This window comes from Glycine soja, chromosome 6, assembly GCF_004193775.1.
Source record: "Glycine soja cultivar W05 chromosome 6, ASM419377v2, whole genome shotgun sequence".
Taxonomy (NCBI): Eukaryota; Viridiplantae; Streptophyta; class Magnoliopsida; order Fabales; family Fabaceae; genus Glycine; species Glycine soja.
In genome coordinates, this window is record NC_041007.1 from 13,785,529 (window position 1) to 13,791,901 (window position 6,373).

The window sequence follows — 6,373 nt, forward strand, 5'->3', positions numbered from 1 at the left end:
CTACACACCATAAATTTTAAATTTATTACGAATGATCTTTAAACTTTAACTTTTTATGCCTTCAAGTATAATCGCAATCCGATTCATGTTTAATTTTTTTTATAAATAGTTTTTTAATCAAGCGTCTTGAATGGTAATCATTCATTTAATTTATTTTTGTTACAAATCATTTTTTTCATATTTAAAATACAATAAACAATATTTGGAGCCTCACAAACAATAACAATAAAATAAAGATGAAAAAACAACAAAAAATATATATGTGAAAAATATTAATTAGAGAAAATGTTTGTTAGGGTATTTTAAAGTCTAAATTGTCAATATCTTATATATTAGAAGAGCCAAATCCATTATTTATAAAGAAATGTTACTTGTACAATAAATTGCACAACAATTTGTTCAATTAAGAGAAAGAAAAAAAAATTAGATATCATAAATAAAGTAATGGAGAGATAAATAAAAAAATAATATTATATAAATTATTATATGTATATCATATTTCTTATTCATAAATTTGTCCTATTGACAAATCTTAACAAACACTGTTTAATTTTCAAAATAATATAAAAGGAGAATTAATAATGTCGTTTGATTCTAATTACAATAGTTTGTAGTCTTTCAAAAATAATAATGAATTATAAGAAGAAAAAATATTAAAAGGGAAAATAAATTATTCTTAAATATTGTCTAAACAGAAAAAAATTAATTGTAATATCACCACAATAAAGAATATAAAAATATTTTTTTACTTTAAATAATAGTTATATGTTGAATATTTTTACATACATTTTATTTTTACTTTAAAAACTAATAACAAATATTTTTTGTTGGTAGACTTAAAACTTGATTTTTAATTACTTTATTCTTGAAAATAATGTTAACTTCATAATACTATAAAAATATAATTACATATTTTATAAAAAAATAGAAAAATAAATAAATAAAATTATTTTCACAATCAAATCCCTAATAAGAAAAAAATCATTTTAATTTAAAGATATAATACATATTGGAAAAATTAAAACCAAAAAAATATATGTACATCCGTTCCAGTCTACACAGGTTAAGGTTGGCAATAATAATGTGTTGAGTATTGAAACATTTTCAACAATTTTAATAATACTTGTTATAACACACTCTTTATTTTTCTCTTAAATTGTACAATTTGTTGAATGAAAGTTTGAAATGAGTATCATTATTCTAATTTATTTTTCTTCTTTGGAAATAGTTATATATAAGAATATATAAATGAGATGTAACTTTTGGAAATTATTATTTGGTCTCCATTTTTGTTATCCTTAAAAACTTACTAAATGCATATAATCTCATAGTTGGAAAATAAATTCACACTTTTGCAAGGTGCATATTTTTTCCAAAATTATAATTTTCCATCTTTTTATTTAAAACTATAGCAACAGATAAGGAGAATATAACTTTTGATAATCAACTTTTAGTCTTTATTTTTACAAATATCAATTCACTCTTCAAAACTTACAAAAGCATATAATTTCATTTTTCAAAAATAAATTTAAACAAAATATGTATATCGGAATATTTTTCATCCTTTTTTTCTCTCTCCATCCATTTCTATTCTCACTCCTCACACATTGAAGTTTTTTTCTTGACGATAAACACTTTAAAGTTAGTTAACCTTTTTCTGTACTTCACATTTTTCTTGCATGTTTGTTTGAGATTTGATTTGAAATTAAAAAAATAATGCTGAATAAACTGCTCATATTCACCATTTTGTTCTGAATGTATGCATTGATATTTGAAAGCTTACTTGACAATAAAAAATTTACTTTTATTAATTTGGTTTCAAATCATGTTGCATATAAAAACTGTTTAGTGTGGGGTTTTTAAAATCATTATATTCACTTTTAAAATAAAACTGTTTTAAAATTAAAGAAGCTATTTAAAAAAAATATCTTGGTTTTACATTTTTTTAATTTATTTTATATGATTTTTTTAAAATCCAGCATCATTCAGTCTTAATTTAATTTATTTATAAAAAAAACAAAATGTGACATTATTATTCTTTTGTCTGGTAATCATATTAATATTAATCTTCTTTTGTTTTTATATTTTTTTGTCAATCCTTTGCTCTCGATAGTGCAATGGTTTGACACTCATTGTTTGATTCTGTAGCCTCCTCACCCATCATTCTCATTTTCAATTATCCCTTATCTCTCAATATAAAATACCCACCTCATTTCTATATGTCTTTGTTCCTCTGCATCATGTAATATTTTTAGTCAAAATTTAACTCATTAAAAAAAGTATTTTTAATTTATTGAAGGACATGTGCACTTACAACAATAATTATATGTGATTCCAAATCATTGAATGTATCAACTTAATAATATTGTGTGAATGCTTCCTATTTATTTTTTGAAAAATATACTCATGGATCAATTGCTTTGAGATCTCCTCAATCATTTATTTTTCTCTCTCCCCTTCTTGATTAGTTGCTTCAATTTGAAAAAGAAAGTATTTTCATTGTAGGATATTTGTGTGAAAGTCAATGTATCAATTTCAAATCAATTATTTGTTTAACTCCCTACTTGCATTAAAAAAAACAATAACCCTCTTTATCTTTGTCGGTCAATTTTCTTTATTAGCATCTTATTTTGAATTAGGAAAGAGAATTCCTTAATCAATGAACAAATTTGAGGAACCATCCTTATATTAGATATTGAGTAATCATTCTTATCTTTAATATTGAGTATCCCCTCTTATATGTTTTATTCTTTATTTTTGTCAGGTATTACGATTATGCTTGATTTGAACATAAATGACAGGTAAACAATGAGCAAGTGATTAATTCGGAAGAGATTAGAAAGAAAATTCTAAAAACTTTGGAAAGGAAATTTTGAAGAAATAACAAAAAAGTTGCATAGGTGATTAACTCTGAAGAGCTTGGAAAGAAAATTCTAAAAACTTTGAAAAGAAAATTTTGAAGAGAGAACAAAGAAGTTGCGAGGCAAGTGCGGAGAATTATTTGTTGCATTTTATAGTTTTTTTACCTTATCTTCTTCTTCTTCATGTTATTTTATAGAACTTTTCTTTGTATATTAGTTTTTTTTTTAATAAGTAAAGAGTTCAATGTATATAAAAGAAGCACAAGTAGTGCCATACTGTGGTCACATGAAGCCACATAATACAATACAATATTGAAGTTCAATCCTTGCTATATACAAGGGTGGTGCATGTAGAAAAATACAAAGAATGACTCATTTCAATACATTTTAGTATATTTTATTTTAATCCATGACTCATTACAAATTAAAATTCATTTTTAATTATGAAAATTCAAGATTTAGATTATTTTGTTTTGTATTTTTCTTTTGTTATCATCTCCTTCTTTCATGTGTTCCTTTTTCCTTCATCAATACAAATTATATATTAATTATAAACTTTTTCGTTAATTTCTAATACAAACGTTTTAAAATAGAAACTAGATAAAATTAAGGTAACTCTCTATTTTACTAATTATTAAACTTAGGTATTCTTTTATCGTATAGATTGTGTTTTCCCCGATATATATATATATATATATATATATATATATATATATATATATATATATATCTGATGGCAATAGTGTATAAGATAATAAATAAGTTTATGATATTATGGATGTGGATATAAAAAAAATGGAATTAAATTAGAAAAGTTGAAGCCATGGATGCCGGGTGGTGGTGGGTCAGGTAATAAGTGAATAAAGAAGTTGGTTTGGGAGTGGCAGGCCATGGGAATGAAAGGAGGCTGGCTTAAAGTTTCAGCAAATTATGACTCTCATTATACAGTAAGTACCATTTTTGTTCCTTAACTTTAGCGTGGGACGGTGATGCGTTATCTTTTTTTCTTCTTCTTCTTCTGAATACTGTGTTATCTTGTTACTTAAAGTGAACAAGTCAATATCTCAAGGGATCAGTATTATTACTATATTATATGGCAAAGCTTACAATATAATGCATATTTTCTGGACTAAATTAAGGATGTTACATCATGGCTCACATGGACTAATTTTTTGTGACTGTGATACTAATTAAGGTTTGATAATAGAATCTTGTATATATTATCCAAAAATTTCACTACTAGCTAACCTTAAGAGATTAATTAATCAAGAGTTATAAATAAATTAAAACGAACATTATATTTTTATATTCTAATCTATTGACATTACAAAGTCAAACTTCTCGAGATGCTGTATGGTACTGTTTTTTTATGGGCTTACCCATTTTTTCTACTTTCATCTATGCATACTTAGGTATATTAATTAACATGTAACTTAATATTACCAATGATAATGCTATCTAGTTTCATCTCCAGCTCCTTAACGTTTTTGACCCTCAGGAATCTCACAAAATCATATCAATATCCCCATTTGTTTTTCCTATTGGCAATGAATACTTCCCATATTCTCCCCCATTTCTATAAAATCTTCCATAAAAATTCATTTCCTTCATACTACATCGGAAACCTAAAGAAGAAGAAAGTAAAAATGTCTTCTCTCCTGTCATTTCTTCCTTCCCACCTAGCTCTCTCACCTCTCTCTCTCTCTCTCTCTCTCTCTCTTTTTTGTGAGGAAGATGTTAATGTAGCTACATAATAAGTCACAGGGGCTTGTCATAATTCAAAGCAATAATAATGTATAGCACGTGAATTAATAATAATTTTGTATATTTTTCCCATGTGAGAAAAGACATGACAATCCTTCCTCATATTTTGTTTTGGGCCAAGAAAAATAAATTAAAATTACAATACAATAGCCCATCCAATGTGATCTATGATAGGACACTCGATCTCCTAATCAATGCAAACAATATCATCCCTAGTTCATGTGGTTGAGTTAAAGACATGCAATATATGAGCTGTTGTAGTGCGAACGAAACCCATAAGCGCATGAACTATAATCAATAAGTCACAAATATATATAATAAGCTTAATTGAAACGTAAGAGATGGTTGAGAACGCTCTCATATTATTGTTGGGTAATCAATGTTCCTACAAATAAAATTATCCACATCCATAAAGAATCGTGAGAACACACACAAATATTACATTGTAGGAAAAATAATAATAAACACAAGAATTTAACGTGGTTAGACATCTCTTGCCTACATCTATGGAATTGTCTCAAAACTATTTCACTATTACGATAATGATTACAAGATTAAAACTCATCACAAATAGTATATCGCTTTACAAATCTGAGTACCCCACTCAATGGTTACAAGAAATGATAACATTGTCACACAAAAACACTTTTCTCTCAACAAGTGTCTTTGTTTCACAATCTCTCTTCTCACACACTTTCTTCATGTGTTGTGTTTCTCCATTAATCATCTTCTCTATTTATAGTGAAGATTGTCACCAACTATAATAAATAACCACTCTTGGAAGTTGAAACAAAAACAACTTCCAATGCATCTATTCAACTAAGATTCATCTAGTAAAATGCAATCTTCTACTTTGCATTTAAGTCACCTAAACCTTAGTGATAAAAATCCAATTTTCAATATGCATGCCCTTTATCTTTTGGCTTGAAACTCTACAATTCTCCCCCTCAAGCCAAAAGAGAAATATCCTTCAATCAATTTGAAAATGAACAAACTCTCCCTCCAATAGAAGTATTTCCCAGCACTTCCACAATATTAGAAACCTTCATTTTCTTCTTCACTTTGCTATCATGGTTCCTTTTCAAGGCTTGACCATCCAAATAGAAAATGTTACCTTTATTTTTTTGTCCTCGCAACACCAAGTGTCTCCCCTTGTACACTTTGCATCCCTACTTTGAACCAATATATTTGTACCCTTGTGATGTCATCTCCCCCCATAGAAATCATATTGACAATAGCAAAAAGTACAAACCTCACATTTAAGAAAGTTCGAATAGCACCATCATGGAGCTTCATCCTCACACTCCCTATGCCTTTAACCTTCATTTTTCCACCATTCCCTAACTTGAAATGACCAAATTCTCCATCGGTTTTCAAAGTGTCAAACATCTCTCGACCTCTGCAAATGTGTTTTGAGGCAGTAGAATCCATCACCCATTTTGTTTTAGCAACCTCATCGTTTGTTACCAAAAACACATTATCTTCATCTTCAACATTTTTTACTACATTAGCTTGGGAGTTGACGCCATCTTTGTTCATATCTCTTAATTTTTTTAAGTCCTCCTTCATTTGTTTGCACCTCACTTGCACATGACCATTCTCACCGCAATAGTAATATTGTATGTTACTCATATCTCGTTGTGGGTGTGATTGCAATTTTAATCTTCATCTTGGCCCATCATGTCTTCTTAAATGATTCCTTCCTCACTCAGACTCCACCACGACTATTGCATTGTGTTCATCATCAA